This window comes from Dipodomys merriami, unplaced genomic scaffold, assembly GCF_024711535.1.
Source record: "Dipodomys merriami isolate MVZ:Mamm:240054 unplaced genomic scaffold, mDipMer1.0.p SCAF_218, whole genome shotgun sequence".
In the NCBI taxonomy this organism is placed as follows: Eukaryota; Metazoa; Chordata; class Mammalia; order Rodentia; family Heteromyidae; genus Dipodomys; species Dipodomys merriami.
Genome location: NW_027203582.1, coordinates 1,812,398 through 1,820,939, shown reverse-complemented (window position 1 = coordinate 1,820,939; position 8,542 = coordinate 1,812,398). Strand labels below are relative to the sequence as shown.

The following is an 8,542-nucleotide window of genomic DNA, read 5'->3' as shown; positions in this document are numbered from 1 at the left end:
CATATCTTAGCTATGGTAAATAATGCTGCAATAAACATAGTTGTGCTGGTAGTTTTAGTATGGTCTTATTTGTGATCCTTTGGGTAAATGAACAAAAGTGGGATTGCTGGGTCATAGGGGAGTTTTATGTGGAGTCATTTGAGGAAACTCCATACTGCTTTCCAAAGTGGTTGAAGACTTTTACACTCCCACCAAGAATGCAGTAGGGTTCCCTGGTGGCCCCATCCCCTCCAGCATTTGTTGTTGTAAAAATATGGATTGCTTCACTAATTTTCGAGTCATCCTTGAGCAGGGGCCATGCTAATCTTCTCTGTATCATTCCGATGTTAGTGTATAGGCTGCCGGATTAAGCACAGAACATTTTTTATATAGAAGGTGTAATTTATTTTCTTAGTCAATTCCACAAAAATGTAAATTCAAAAGAATTGTCATGAAATTTTAGAATCATGCATTTCTTACATAAGCACACATTTTTGATGTTGGCATACTTTGTGGAGGGGAAGGGGAAAATGTTTAAATAGGGATACAAGTAGACCCATTGCAACAATGAAAGGAACTTTACAACGTTGGTATCTCTACTACTGCCATACCTGCAGATTGTAACTTGATTGCTTCTTTTGAGGTAAGTATCACTATGCCTGGTTCTGCTTGGACTGTGGTCCTCCTAACACAAGCACGCATCAAATGGTTAGAGTTTCTGAAACTTGTTCTTTTTTTTTTTTTGGTCTGGGCTTGCCTGGAACTGAAATTCTCTAATCTCTGTTTTCTAAGTAGATAATATTACAGGTTTGAGCCACTTTATCCAGTAAAAGTATACAATTTTAAGATATCTTGATATTGCCTATATTTGTGCTTAACATATATAGCTAACCTTAATTTTCTCCCTCTTTTGTTTAGTACTCTGAGTTGAAAACATTGACTTTCTTGATATACATGGCTTTGTTTTGGGTGGAATCCCATCACAATCCAAAAAATCTTCCAAAAAGTTTATGTCAAGAATCATGGAAAAGAAGGCTTCAGGTTGGAAAGAAAACACTGATCCTTAACTTATAATTGCAGTATATTTATAGTGTTAGTCAATACTTTCTGAAGTATGAGAAGAGAAGGAAGACAGAAATGTGAAAGATGTCAGGTCTCTGTGGAATTTCTGTAGTTGTCACTTCATGTTATATTCTTCCTTAAAACTTGCTTTATTAAAAGCCTCTGGGTGGATATTAGTTGGACTGATTGGTAACCTTACCCAAGAAATGAAGCTGATTTTAGAAGGCTGATGATTTGGTAAATAAAGGAATGATGAAAATGAGAACAGATATTGTCACAGAATGAGCCGACAAGGTTCATTGCTGAACAGCAAAACAAAGCAGTTTCAAGTCCGATGATGCACATTGGAACATATATATATATATATATATATATATATATATATATATATATATATATATATATATATGTATACATATACAAACATACGTGAAAAAGTATATATGCAGTAGAATACAGAGAAAGTTTGTGTGACAAGTATTAAACTATATCAAACTGGTTGCAGGAAAGGTCCAGTAAAATATCAATAGTTTAGCATAGATTTTGCATAGATTTCTAAAGGATGAAAATTCTTCCCTCATTTTATACTTTACAAATATCCTTAGTATATTTTAAGTTTTTTATATTGTAGTTGGAACATGTATATAATGCTGAGAATTGGAATTACATAAAGTATACAACATGAATAGGCCAGCCAGAATAGGAAAGTTCATTAGATTCTTATTTCCAATTAACCACCAGGAGAAAAGGAGTTCCAGTTCAGATTTTATGTAGAGCACTGGCCTTGAACACAAAACGACCAGTCAGGCCATGAGTTTAAGCCCTAAGATCTACAGAAACAAAAACACAAAATATAACTTGGAGTTAGATATTTTATAATGAAGCATTTTTTATATACTCTACATTGTTAGAAAGACTAGATTTCTGTGTTAGCTTTATAACCTACCATAGTAAATGATATTGTCCATTTATTAAACAGAAAGGCTAACTCAGATTTATAAGTTTGAAGGTTTCAGTGTATGTTCAGTCGGTTTTATTGTTTTGGTGGCCTGTGACAAGACAATGTCAAGGTGAGGAGTATGACAAAAAGAAATGTTTTTGACCTAGAATGATTAAAAGAGAAAAGAAGAAAGAAGATGAGAGTGCATGTTCTCATAGGTTTTATTCTGAAGAACTTAATCTCCAGAAGAACTATTCAGGTATTCTCCACAGTCTGGGAGGAAATGGAAAGTCATTTTTCTTTAACACATAGGTCTTTCTGGGGCATTGTAAATTCAAATGGCAACATCTTCACCAATGATAATGACTTGTCCAGGGGTGGAAGCAACTAGATATTGCTATAAATTCCAATCAGATCCTTTTTCTTCTCATACCATGAAAGCCTGCCACAATTCCCAATCAAATCCCATCAAAGATTCAAACATTAATGCTGTCCCAAAAGTTCTGTATGCAAACCCAGGTACATTCACTTCATTTAAGACGGCAATAGTATATGAAAATTTTAAGTCTTCCATAGAAAAAAATTCATATTAAGTGAAGTAAGCCGGTACCAAAGAAACTTAGGTCTCATGGTTTCCCTTATTTGCAATAACTAGTATATGTCTGAGTCAAGCAGAAAAGGTCAGATAAGTTGATTTTAGGGATGTGAACCCTAATATATGTATTCAATTTTTTTTTCTTTCAGGTGATTGTTTCTACACATTTATAAGATTATTTCTTTGTTGCTTTGTATGTCCCTCCCCCATGGTATAACCCTGCTTTCACTGTATTTGAGGTTGGTATAATTTGTGGAAGGGAAGGAAAAAAACAAATCGTTTAAATAGGGGTACAGTTGGATCCTTTGGAACAATGAGATGTACAAGTCGTTATATGGAAAAACGAACTTTACAACTTTGGTGGGGGCGGGGAGGAGGATTGCGTGGAGGCGGAGGGGGTGGAAGGATGGGAAGGGAAGGGATGGGAAGGGGGAACCAAGGAGGAGGCTACAATGCTTGATAAGAAATGCACTCATGGGCTAGGAAGGTGGCTCAGTGGTAGAGCGCTTGCCTTGCATGCTCAAGGCCCTGGGTTCGATTCGTCAGCACCACATAAGCAAAAAGAAAAAAGCCAGAAGTGGTGCTGTGGCTCAAGTGGTAGAGCACTAGCCTTGATCTGAAGAGCTGAGGGACAGCGCCCAGGCCCCAAGACCAGAACCCCCCCCCCCAAAAAAAAGAAAGAAAAAGAAAAAAAAAGAAATGTACTCATTATCTTGTCCATGTAATTGTAACCCCTCTGTACAGCGTTTTCACTATAAAAAAAAAAAAGAAAATTTTAAGTCTTCCAATTACGTTGTCACCAAGGAAACAATTACAATATTTCCTTAAAAAATATCTAGATTGTAGAACACTTTAATCAGAAAATTGAAGGAGTATCCATTATAGGATTTAATTTAAATATTTAGTCACTGAAATGGATATTCTATATCCACAACTTAGAGCCCTTTCAAAATACATAATTACAAACCTCATCCATTACCATCTTCCGTGAAGACAGTCCTTGCTGAAAACAAACCAAATGTGGTAAACCAATTAAAATGTACGCCATTGTCAAATGCTGTTGTTTTAAAGCATGGAAGTGACAGCACAATTAATGCCAGTGAACAGCTGGTTCTAAGGAGTTTGGAAAGTGATTACTTTGTACTCTAGGTGGAAAAATCCACAGATGTTTCCGATTGTGCTTCGTTTTGGCATTTGTAAGATATATTTTGGAAAGCACAATGAATGAAAGCATGTTGTTTTATAAAGATTTGCTGGCTGACAAACTAGGGAAAGAAAACTTATTGAAATGTTTCAAATGAGAAGACAGACAATAGAGTGTGTAAAATGTGGTATGCAGCTTTAAATACAGACTGAAGCAAACCAAAGAATGGGAAAACATTTTTCCTTAAATGCTTTCTGGGTATATTGTGCTATACACTATAATGATGAAATGATCATTTCTTTGGAAAAGTCATGAAAAAACACTGTCACCTGTTGAATTTCTTTATAAAGTGAATCTTAAATGACATGAATGAAGAAATTTAAATATGTTAATAAAACGTTATCAAGTATTACGTTAATTTTTGATTAAAAGTTAAATCAAACTGACAGACTATTAGTCCATTAAGATTAATGTTTCCTGTCATATGTTATTTTCTTTTTGTTCCTCTTTTATGGGTGGTGATTTTTTTTTTCAGAAAGTCAACCTAGTCTTAACCATTACCCACAAAATTTATGCTGTCATAGAATCAGAAAGTTTTTTTTTATTAAATTAAGACAATAGTAGGCTCATTTTATGCCAAACCAAACTATAAACACCAAAAACATTTTTCACTAAAAAAACACACAAAAAAATCGTGAGGTTTTGGGGGAAGATGGAGGAGGAGAAGCTGGAGGGTAAACAAGCTCTTACATAGAAAGTAGTTTAAATGTTCCAGTCACACCAAGTGTGCCATCACAGTACAGAGAGTTTGGCCAAAGATGGAAAATCCAGGCAAGATGACAGATCTGAGCACTTGCCAGTAGCCACAGCTGAGGTGGCAGTAGGTACAGCGCCAGTGGCTATAGCCACCATACCTACAGAGAGAGTCCATGACAAAGGCCCCAGATGTGGCTGGTGAGCAGATTCTACTCAACACCAGCAAGAACTGACAAGGAGCAGATATCTTCATCCTGCAGATCACAGACCAGAGATGACCCAGGAACCAACACTCTTACATGAGTAGAATCCTGACATCCTTACTCCTTCTCAGGGATCAGAGGAGGGAAGGCCGCCCCTCCCCCACTACCAGAGATCTCCATCTATGTTACTGACCTCCCCAGGGCTGAGCAGCTAGCTCCAATTCAGGCCTTGGAAGAAAAAAAAAGAGTCATTTAGTAGGTCACAGGAAGTAGACATGACCTGTCAGGCTCAGCTCCACACAGGGGAATGTCACCCCACCAAGCCAGTGGAGCCTCTGTGGAGTGATGTCCTTCACATGGTAAACAGAGCCAGAGGCTGCCCCTCCCTACAACAGCCTAGAGAAACAATTGAAACTAAGTAAAAAAAAAAACAAAACAAAACAAAAACCCTGAGAATGGGTTCCATGAGTGTTTCAGGAGTTGCCCCTCAGGGAAAAGCTACCATTTTCTGAAAGGCCCCAACCCTACCTCATCACGGCATTTACACACTGGAGGAAACTGCCATCTCCCTCTTTGGTGATATTCAAAGCATATCTCCCTCCCACTGAATAGCCTGGGAAGAGGATCACAAAATCCTGGGTAAAGCAGAGCATTTTTCTGCCTGCACAAAAAAAAACTGACTTAAGAAACAAGTCAAGCAAAATGAAAACTAAACACCACAAGCACACCAGAGACTCCACCAAGAGATAGGTTATAGACACAGGAGAGATACAGGGTCTTATCATCCCCCCCCCAAAAAAAAACCCAAATAAAAGAACTCTTCTTTTTAACCTTTTTTTAATTTTTAAAAGTGTTTGATGTTAATTTTTTCTCATAATTTTTATTTTTGATGTGTGTGTGTGGGTTTAATCTCTTTTGACCTTTTGGTCCTTTTTTTATTGTTTTCATTTCTTTCTCTCTCTCTTTCTTTTTGTTTGACATAATTGCTGTTCTGCTCATCCCCAGATACATACCAGTGGTCAATTATTAGACCTTATCCCCCATTGTGTACATACTTAATCCTGAAATTTATTACTCTATTCAAAAAATCTTAGGCTTCATTTCTTTAATGGCAGTATTATCTCTTTATACCAGTATAATTTTCAAGTAACTAATTTTAATTTTCTTTTATTTTTTATTTTTTCATGTTTCCTTTCTATCCCTCCTCTCCTCTCAACCTATCCTTTTCTTCTCTCCATATCATTTCTTTAAAGTTACATAATTTTTAAGTGTTTCACTTCTTAGATTTAAATTTTTGTTTATCCATTTTTTCTTTATTTTTAAAAAATCTCTCTCCAATCATTCTGTACAATGCATTTCCCTCTCAGAGATTAGGACTTGGTTAAATTCACTCTTTTTTTCCACCAGATTTCTTTTTTTAAAAAAATTTTTTGGGGAGGGATCCAGTCGTGGGACCTGAACTCTGGGCCTGGGAGCTGTCCCTCAGCTCTTCAGCTCAAGGCTAGCACTCTACCACTTGAGCCACAGCGCCACTTCCAGCTTTTTTCTTTTTGCTTATGTGGTGCTGAGGAATCGAACCCAGGGCCTCAGGCATGCAAGGCAAGCACTCTACCACTGAGCCACCTTCCCAGCCCAAATTCACTCTTCTTTTACCTCTCCACATCCCTCTAATCCTATTTTTCTCCACAATTCTCCCTAAACCTAATAATTTCTGGTGTGTCAAATCCTTTTTGCTTTTATTACCCTATTAGTCCATGGTTGTTTGATGATGAATAGATTGTATCTGATGTACTAGATTGTATCTGCAGCCATTTTGACTGTGCAACTACAGGACTCCGGTTGATGCTTGCCTTAAAATAGTGGTCTAGCACAAAATTGGTTTACTTTCATACCAAATGGGCAGAACAAGCCAGAAAACACAAAAAAATGGCAAGTCTGGGTATGTGAATTCCCACTCATGATAATCAGGTGACAGAATATTAATGAATAATCCAGAAGAGAGTACCCAAAAAGCTCTACAAGCCTTACTGGTATACATGGTGAATGAATAGATTGAAAGGTTGCAAAAGACTCAGTGTGAGCGAGATAGAGAGCGAGAGGTGGCAAACCAAAGATTAATACAGGAATCTTGTGAGCATGAGGAAGCTACTCAAAGATTAATACAGGAATTGCATGAGCAGGTTAAAAACAGTCAAAGAGAAATACAGAAATTGCATGAGAAGGCTGAGATCAGTCATAGAGAAAGACAGGAATTGCATGATTATGAGGAAGCTGTTCAAAGAGTAATACAGGATTTGCGAGAGAAGGATGAGAATAGAGCAAGATCAATAAAGGCATTCATGGAATCCATGAGCAGACAGCTGAATGAATTAAGGGAGACCACAAAGGGAATGCTAAATGGAGCCCAAGAAAAGTAATGGGAGTCCAAGGAAACCATAACGAATCAACTAAGTGATTTGAGAAGAAACACTGACCACCAAATTAAGGAAGTAAAGTTCATACAAGACCTAAAACAAAGCTGCAACAAAGAATTTGAAGCCAGCAAAGCCAAACAATTAGAAGGAAAAGAAATAAAAAACAAAGTAGAAAGTCTTGACAGTTGGTTAGACCATGTAGAAGATCGGATCTCGGGAATTGAAGACAGCTTAGATATTATAGAGAAAGAATGTATAACTATGCAAGACAAATCCAAGAAATATGATAGATCTATTCAACATTTGGAAAGCACCATCAGAAGGCCTAATCTGAGGGTAATGGGTGTAGAGGAGCACCTAGAGACAGAAGTTAACGGTTTAGGAAATTTATTTCACAGAATCTTAGCAGAGAATTTCCCAAACATGCAAAAAGATAGGCCTATTCAGATACAAGCTTTTAGAACCAACAAACCAGACTGACAAAAGATACTTAAACATGTCCTACACATAGAAAACCAACAAGAGCACAATAAAGGCCAAGAAACAGGATCCAAGGGAATTAAATTAGAACTCAACACTGAAAGCCACCAAAGAAAGTCCTGTAACACATGGAGGCTGAACAACACACAGTTGAATCACCAGTGGGTCATGGAAGAGATTAGAAAGGAAATGCAAATGCTCATGATAGTCCACAAAAATGAACACATAAATTACCAGCACCTCTGGGACACAGGAAATGCAGTACTCAGAGGCAATTTTATACCTCTGAGTTCCTACATCAACAAATTAGAGAGATCTGAAACCAACAATTAATGAGATATCTGAACCTCATTGAAAAAGAGCAACAAAATAAACCCCAATCCAGTAGATTGAAAGAAGTAATTAAAATTAAATCAGAATTAAACGAATTAGAATCCAAAAAAAAAAATAGAAAGAATCATCAAAACAAAGAGTTGGTTCTTCAAAAAAATTAACAAAAATTGACAAACGTTTAGCAAATCTTATCAGAAAAAGAAGAGCACACACAGAAATAAACAAACTCAGAGATGAGAATGGAAACATCACCACAGAAACAACCAAAAATCCAGAACATTATAAGGGAATACTTCTCAAATCTTTATGCTAATAAGTTTGAGAACCTGGTAGAAATGGACCTTTTCCTAGCAAATATTGACATGCCAAAACTAAACCAAGATGAGTTAAATTGAATTAACAGGCCCATATCATGCATGGAGATAGAAGCAGCAATAAGAGAACTCCCATCTAAGGACCAATGGATTACAGTGGAATTCTACAAGGCCTTCAAAGCAGAGCTCACACCAATACCCTCCAACTCTTTAATGAAATTGAAAGAGAAAGTGCACATGGAACTCATTCTATGAAGACATCCTAACCCTCATCCTAAAACCAGGCAGGGACTCATCAAAGAAAGAGAACTAGAGACTCATT

General features: G+C 36.9%; 1 non-coding gene across 1 annotated transcript; it reads right to left on the bottom strand.

Moving 5' to 3' along the window:
* Positions 1-247: 247 nt before the first annotated feature.
* Positions 248-354, bottom strand: LOC138834528 (U6 spliceosomal RNA). Its single transcript, XR_011374170.1, has one exon. It is a non-coding gene; the product is annotated as a U6 spliceosomal RNA (small nuclear RNA).
* Positions 355-8,542: the final 8,188 nt, after the last annotated feature.